The following is an 8,853-nucleotide window of genomic DNA, read 5'->3' as shown; positions in this document are numbered from 1 at the left end:
CTAAATGCTTTATATGGATAATCCTAATTTCATTATAAAATCTTCATTAGAGATCTCACGAGGTAGGTACTGATGTTATTCCCATTTCATAAATGTGAAGCTGGCATAAAGAGGTCAAGGGGTTTGTATTAATGTTCCTCATGCATTAAATGGAAGAAATGGGATTCAGCCTCAAGATGTTCAACTCCTGATGTGTGTGCTTAACCATTTGCACATCTACTAGGTAGACTATTTGTTATAAAGTATACTTTATACAGTCTACATCAGAAATACCTTTTACATATTATGTCATTCACCCATGAATGTATCTATTCATTATATTATAGGCCCTTTGTTAGGCACTGGAGATTCAGAATTGAACAAGAAATTTTATTATGGATTTGCACTCTGCAGGGAAGTCAAACATTAAAGAAGTAAGGACACAAATAAGTAGGATAATTGCCATCACAATAAGCTCCATGAGGAATGCTGTGAGGATGTATAATAGGAAAGGTAATCTAGTTCAGTAGTGGGATGGGATCAGCAACGTCTTCCTCAAGGTAGTGAGGATTAGTAAGATTAACAGAAAAGGATTAGATGCATGATGTGGGGATATCATTTTAGGCAAAGGGAACAATATGTGCAAAGGTCCCATGGTTAGGAGATGGAAGAATGGCAGTGTATTCATCCAAGAGCAGGAGTCAGTCAACAAACTTTTTCTGCAAAGAGCCAGATATGAATATTTCAGTTTTTCAAGCCATATGGTTCTTGTAGTAACATTCAACTTTGCTGTTATAATGCAAAACATGCATAGGCAATATATAAACAAATGGCTGTGGCTGTATTCTCATAAAACTTATTTACAAAAACAAGGCCTAATTTGGCCTAAGGTCGGCAATTTGCTGATCCCTATTCTGGAACATACTGAGATGATAAGTGAAGAAACTGATGAGATACAATATTCTTATGAGTCTGATATTTCTCCATTTTTATGGATGTGGGAATCGTGGTTCAGCAACATGAAGTAACTTACCCAAGATCATTTAGCTGATAATTGGCAGATTCAAGATATAAAAGCAGTCTGTTTGACTCCAAACATCATGTCTTTCTCTTCTTTGAAAAAAAAAACTTTATTACTTTATCTGATTACAGATGTAAGTCATTCAAATATCAAACGTATCATAAATGTGTAATGTAGATGATACATCCCCTCAAAAATCTCAACTTTCCAATAATGTCACTATCAATGATTTAGTACATATTCCTCTAAATACTTTTTTCTATGTATAACATATATTCTTATTCTGTTTAAAAGTAATAATGGGATAGCATTAGTCACACTATATATAACTTTTTTAAAACTTACCAATATAACATGGGCATTTTTCCATGTCAATATCAAGAAGTATGTATTTACCTAATTATTTATGATGATGAATCATCATTCATTAAATGGCTTAACCAGTTTCCTGTTGATGGATATTTAGGTGGTTTCCATTGTAGCTTTGAATATTCTTGCCCTGGTATCTTTATGTGCTTGAGTCACACCTGTGATCATACCAACTCTTGTAGGCTGTCCTTCAAGTGATATTACAGGACCTTCCTTGTAGCAGGCTTTTAGGGGTTACATGGGCATCTTGGGGTCATTTCCCTTTTTTTTTTTTGGTGCTATTTAGGGCCAGGCCCATGGCACATTTCCTTTCTTAAATACACAAATAATGATAGCTTTGAATAACATATTTGTTCAGCAGACCAATTTTTTTTTTAAGGGCTGCACCTGCGGCATATGGACCTTCCCTCAGCTAGGGGTCAAATTGGAGCTACAACACAGGATCTGAGCCACACCTGTGACCTAAGCCATAGCCTGTGGCAATGCCAGATCCTTAACCCACTGAGCAGGCCAGGGATCAAACCTGAATCCTCATGGATACTTGTCAGGTTCTTAACCCACTGAGCCACAACAGGAACTCCTAGGACAATTCCTTTTTTTTTTTTTTTTTTTTTTTTGTCTTTTTGCCATATCTCAGGCCGCTCCTGTGGCATATGGAGATTCCCAGGCTAGGGGTCCAATCGGATCTGTAGCCGCCGGCCTACACCAGAGCCACAGCAATGTGGGATCCGAGCCGCGTCTGCAACCTACACCACAGCTCACGGCAACGCCAGATCGTTAACCCACTGAGCAAGGGCAGGGACCGAACCCGCAACCTCATGGTTCCTAGTCGGATTCGCCAACCACTGCGCCACGACGGGAACTCCCCAGGACAATTCTTATATATCAAAGCACCATTCTGATATCTTGGAAAATGTTTTATAACTCAGTATATGAAATATCCTATTTTATTCCACAAATATTTTCATTCTTTATTTCTCCCTTCCTTCCTTCCCTTCCTTCCCTCCTTCCCTCTTTCTTTCTTTCTTTCTTTTCTTTCTTTCTTTGTTTCTTTTCATTTTTGGCTGCCCCATGGCATATGGAGCTCCCGGGCCAGGAATCAGATCTGAGCCTCAGTCATGACTTAAGCCGTGCTGCAGCAACACCAGACCCTTAACCCACTGTGCCAGGCTGGGATCAAACCTGTGTCCCATTGCTCCCAATATGCCACCGATCCTGTTGTGCCAGAGCAGGAACTCCCCAGGAATATTTTCTTAAATGTCTACTCTGTGCCATGCACTGTCTGAGGCACTGGGGATACTTATAAACCAGACAGACCAGATTCTTGCTCGTCTGAACTCTATATTCTTAATCACTTTTAGTTTATTCATATTGTACTGTCTTGATCTACCATGGAAAATATAAATTTACCTTATATTGAGAAGTTAACTTCAGCTGACTATGAACTAAAAAGATAGGATATTTGGAAATTTAGAGTTTTTATAATATTCTCTTAGGCCTCAACTCCAGGATAAAAGTATTTGCTTCTTAAACCAGATATTTTTGGTATTTCCTTCATATCTTGGTTAAGATATGAAGCTTCCTGATTTCAAAACTTACTACACTGCAAAGCTACAGAAATGAAAACTGTGTGGTACTGGCATGATGATGAATATATCAATGGAATAGAATTGAAAGTCCAGAAATAAACCCATATACCTACGGTCAGTTGATTTTTCACAAGGGTGACAAAATCTTCAATAGAGAAAGAATAGTTTCTTCAGCAATTGATGCTGATACAACTAAATATTCATATATTAAAAAACGAACTTTGGGAGTTCCCACTGTGGCTCATTGGGTAATGAACCTAACTAGTATCCATGAGGATGCAGGTTCAATCCCAGGCCTTGCTCAATGGGTTAAGGATCCAGTGTGTTGCTGTGAGCTATGGAGCAATTCGCAGATGCAGCTTGGATCTGTCGTCACTGTGGCTGTGGCATAGGCTGTCAGCTGCAGATCTGATTTGACCCCTGGCCTGGGAACTTCCATCTACCTCAGGTGCGGCCCTAAAAAGCAAAAAAAAAAAAACTCAAAAAAAATGTCAAAAAAAAAAAAGTAGACCTAAAGTGAAAACTGAAATGATCATCATCAGTAGACTGATTAAACTGTGACATATGCAAATAATGAAATGTATATAACAATGAAAAGGAACAGGGAGTTCCCACTGTGGCTCTGTGGGTTATGAACCCAACTGGAATCCATGAGGATATAAATTCAATCCCTGACTTTGCTCAGTGGGTGGCATTGCTGAGAGCTGCAGTGTAGGTCACAGAGCAATCTTGGATCTGGTGTTGCTGTGGCTGTGGTGAGGCAGTCAGCTACAGGTCCAATTTGACCCCTGGCCTAGGAACTTACATATGCCTCAGGTGGGGCCCTAAAAAGCAAAAAAAGAAAAAAAAAGAAAAAGAAAGAAAGAAAAGAAAAGGAACAAACTACAAAACTACAACTATATACATCAATATAGATGAATCTCAAAAACACAAAATTGAGCAAAAGAAGCCAGACCCAAAAGAATACATTTTGTATCATTACATTTATATAACGTTTACTACCTGGTAAGCCTAATCTATGAAGTTAGAAGTCAGAATACTGTTTACCCTCAAGGGTGTGGGTAATGAGTAGAAGAGAGAATGAAGAGACTTTTGTGGGGTTGGTAATTTCTTGATCTGGGTGTTGGTTAGACATGTGTGTTCATTTGGTGAAAAAAATTCATCAGGCTTCACACTTACAATTTATGTCTTTATGTCTTTATATTACATTCTAATAAAATGTCTAAAATTTTCAGAATATGTTTGAAAATAAGATTTTAAGTCCTAAGAATCTCTCTCTTTTTTCCAGTCTTTTTTGGGTGGCACCGTCAGCATATGGATATTCTCAGGCAGGAGGTTTAATCAGAGCTGCAGCTGCCAGCCTACACCATAGCCACAGCAACGCCAGATCCAAGCTTTGTCTGCGACCTACACCACAGTGCACAGCAACACCAGATCCTTAGCCCACTGAGCAAAGCCAGGATCCTCATGAATACTAGTCAGATTCGTTTCCCCTGAGCCACAATGGGAATTCCTCTCTCTCTCTCTCTCTTTTTTTTTTGTCACTCTTGATACTCTTCCATTTTTTTTTCAATTATGTAGTTATCATTCTATTTCAATTTTTCTTTTTTTTAGGGCTGCATCTGTGGCATATGGAAGTTCCTGGGCTAGGGGTCAAATTGAAGCTGCAGCAGCTGGCCTACACCACAGCCACAGCAACGCGGGATCCAAGCAGTGTCTGCGACCTACACTGCAGCTTTTGGCATCGTTGGATCCTTAACCCACTGAGCAAGACCAGGGATGGAACCCACATCCTCACAGATACCAGTCGGGTTCATAACCCCCTGAGCCACAACAAGAACTCCCATTTTTCTTTAAAAACATTTCTTTTCTATTTCTATTTTTCAATCTTTTTTTTCCTAAGAGCAAGCCATTGCTTGCCCATGCAAAGTAGAAATGACCTCTCTTCAAGACACTTTTATTTCCTATTGTCTGACAATTGTTGAGCTGATTTTGTAATAACAAGGCACTTCACTGCCATCTACTGGTAAATTACCACAACAAAGTTGTACATTCCAATGTTTACCAGTGAGTGGCACCCACTTAAAAGTGAAGTCCTCCTGCAAGAAACGACTTGTCTAACTCAATGTGATAACTTTGCCATTTGGCCTTGTGATGAATCCTGCAGATGGTAGAATGTTGACGCTCTCTAAGTGGTTTTGTTCTTTCTTTTTTATTTTTGTTTGATATAGTTCCTAAAGATATGGTTCAAGTATTCACTGTCAACCTTATCATTGTAAAGCTTAAGCTCATTTGGACAAACATATGAAAATAGCAGCTCGATAAATGCCAATCAAATTGTTCATATTCAAGAATACATGATTTGCTTGCTTTTTCTTTACCTAAGTCTGAATCCAGAACAACCCTGGATGTCCTAGGACTGCTTTTCTTGCTGAAAACATTCTGTAAAGCAGCCTGATAACCTCTTCAGAGGCCTCTTTTAATCTGATAATTGTTGAGGCTATCATAAGTGTGAGACACTCTTCTAAATGTTGTATATCTACTAATTCATTTACTACTCTATTAATTCATTTAATACTTTAACCCTCATCTATAAGATACACTTATTATCTGTACCTTACAGATGGGGCAACTGTAGTACCAAAAAATTATATTACAAGTGGTGATACGACAAAAATACTTTGAGTAGTTTATAGTCTGTCGGGAATACATAACAAAATAAAACCATATAAGGATTAAAAAAACACCAAAATAAAAGAGAAAATACTTTGGACCTTGTAGGACAAGTCATTTTTCTCCTTTTGGCCCCAGTTTCCTCATCTGTGCAACAAGAAGTTTGGATTTGCCCAACATAACGTAGCTAATAAACAGCGGAGCTAGAATCCGAATTTGAGTGTTTTGATTGCAGAGCCTAATCTTGAACTCACTGTGCTATACTTCGTGCCAGTTCATGGCCTGTTTCTGTTCCTTTGCTGCCTTCCTGTGGGCAACAGATATCTACTTTACCTATACTCCTGCTATTTTCACCTGTAGGATATACAGATGCCCAAATGGGCCCCTGACTCCTAGCTCCCTATATCCTTGCTAATATCAGGAAAACGTCTGACTTGTGGTTTAAGGACCATGGATAACAAGGTAAAAAAAAAATAGCATATTGGATCAGGTCCTGGCACATTTTTAAATTTGTGGTTAAATATATAACATAAATTTTGCCATTTTAACTATTTTTAGGTGTACAGCTCTGTGGCATTAAGTACACTGACACTGCTGTGCAACCATCACCACCATCCATCCCCAGAACTTTTTTTTATCTTCCCTAACTGAAACTCCATGTCCATTAAGCAGCAACTCTCTTTTACCCCCTCTCTCCATCAATCAGTATATCCCCCTCTCTTGGCAATCAGGATTCTACTTTATCTCTACGAATTTGACTACTCTAGGAGCCTCATGTAAGAGGAATCAGGTAGTATTTGTCTTTTTGTGACCAGCTTATTTCACTTAGCATAATGTCTTCAAGGTTCACCCATGTTATAGCATATGTCAAAATTTCCTTCCTTTTTAAGGCTGAATAATATTCCATTGTGTGTATACACCTCATTTTTGTCTATCCATCATCTAATAGACATGTGGGTTGCTTCCACCTTTGGCTATGGCGAGTAATGCTGCTATGAACATGAGTGAACAAACATCTGTTCAAGTCCATGCTTCTACTTTTGGGGGATAAGTATCCAGAAGTGGGATTGCTGGATCAAATGCTAGGGGTCGAATCAGAACTGCAGCTGCCCACTTACACCACATCCATAGCAACTCGGGATCTGAATCGCATCTGTGACCTACACTGTGGCTTGTGGCAATGCCGGATCCTTAACCCACTGATCGAGGCCAGGGATCAAACCTGCATCTTCATGGATACTAGTCAGGTTCTTAACCTGCTGAGTCACAATGGGGACTCCAATGTTAATTTTATATCTAACTTTTTGAGGAAATTTCAAACTGTTTATAACACAGGAGCATAGGTAAAAATTTATTACGTATACACTTAAGCTGTTTTCATTTTCCTGTATGTAAATCATACCTCACTTTTTCAAAGTAAAAAGAAAAACCTTAAACAAAAATCTTCCTAGGCTCTTGTACAAATCCTTTCGATGTTAATTTCACGGGCTCAAGTATCTGAAGTGCCCTCCTTTGGCTGCCTATGTTTTTCATTATCTTTCTCCACACTTTTGGGGATTCACACACAACAAATATTTATTGAGCATCTCCTTTGTGCCAGGCACTTTGCTATATCATGAGGAAACAGCAGTAAATAAGATATATAGTCTTCCTCCTAATTTGGTCCACAGCCTCGTGAAGACAGGCAATAAACAACCCAGTAATCCTACTGAGGGCAAGGGGAACCTGTCTGGGGAGTTCTCAGGGAAGGTGTACTTGGCGTAGTGATGTTTGAACTAGGATCTGAGGCTGATGAATTATCCAAGGAGGGGGGATATTTCAGGTGGAAGAATCAGTATGTGCAAGGTCCTGAGAAGAGAGGAAGTACAATGTGTGAAGGTCAGTGTAGTTTCAGCCACTCCAGAGAGGGGAAGAGGGCCTGAGAGAAGTCTGGAGATGTGGGAAGGGCAAAAGTGAGACAGATATTTGGTCTTTATCTTTCTTTTTTTTTCTTTTTACGGCTGCACTGCATTCTGAAGTTCCCAGGCTAGGGGTCAAATTGGAGCTGCAGCTGCCGGCCTGTATCACAGCCACAGCAACACCAGATAGCCACATATGCGACCTACATCACAGCTTGCAGCAATGCTAGATCCTTAACCCACTGAGCAAGGTAAGGAGTTGAACCCACATCCTTATGAATGCTATGTAGAGTTCTCAGCCCTCTGAGCCACAATGGGAACTACTATTCAGCCTTTATCTTTTGGAAGTTCCCAGGCCAGGGATCGCACCCACACCACAGCAGCAACCCAAGCCACTGCAGTGACAACGCTGGATCCTTAACCTGCTGCGCCACAAAAGAACTCCCATTTGGCCTTTATCTTAAGAGCAGTGTGGAGCCATCACATAGTTTTTTTTTTTTTTTTTTTTTTTTTTGCTTTTGCTTTTTTTAGGGCCACACTTGCAGCATAGGGAAGTTCCCAAGCTAGGGGTCGAACCAGAGCTACAGATGCCAGCCTAAGCCACAGCTATAGCAATGCAGGATCCTTAACACACGGAAGGAGGCCAGGGATGGAATCTGCATCATCATGGAGCCTAGTTGGGTTCCTTAACCGCTGAGCCATGAAGGGAACTCCCCATCAAACAGTTTTAAATACAGGAGAGGCATGATCAGATTTCTTAGAAACATTACTCTAACAGGAGGGTGGAAAAGAGATCGAAGGGGAGCTAAGGAGAACATGAAAAGGCCTTAGATGGCTACTTCACCAGTCCGGGCACACACAGAGTGTGTGCTCAATAAATATTTGTGGAATGAAAGGATTCTTTTTCTTAGATAAGACTAGTGTGCCTGAGCTGTGCAATCTAATATGATGCTTGTAACAGACCTTTAATTTCCATTTTATAGATGAGAAAGCTGAGTTCAGAGGCAGAGAAAATCACATAGCTATCGAGTGAAAGCCAGATCCGAATGCAGGCCTATGACAGACATCAGTGCTGGGTAGGCCTTCCTACAGTTGTGGAGAGGGGAGGGGGCCACACTCCCTTGTACCTTCAGAGCTTGGTAGGGCAACTGTGATGGGAGAAAGTAGAGAGGGACTTACAAGCAAATAATAAAGGCTAAAGTTTATCATCATTAACGTTATTACATACTATGTGTCAGGCACTGTGTCAAGCGCTTTCCATGCCTTCCTTCATTTCCTCTTTGCAAACACTATTATTATCTGTATATTTCATGTGCATAGATCG

This window comes from Sus scrofa, chromosome 17 (assembly GCF_054392235.1).
Source record: "Sus scrofa isolate SSC_HxYL_T2T_F1_AM1 chromosome 17, Sscrofa_HxYL_maternal_Yorkshire_Landrace_v2.0, whole genome shotgun sequence".
NCBI classification, from domain to species: domain Eukaryota; kingdom Metazoa; phylum Chordata; class Mammalia; order Artiodactyla; family Suidae; genus Sus; species Sus scrofa.
This window is presented reverse-complemented; position numbering follows the sequence as displayed.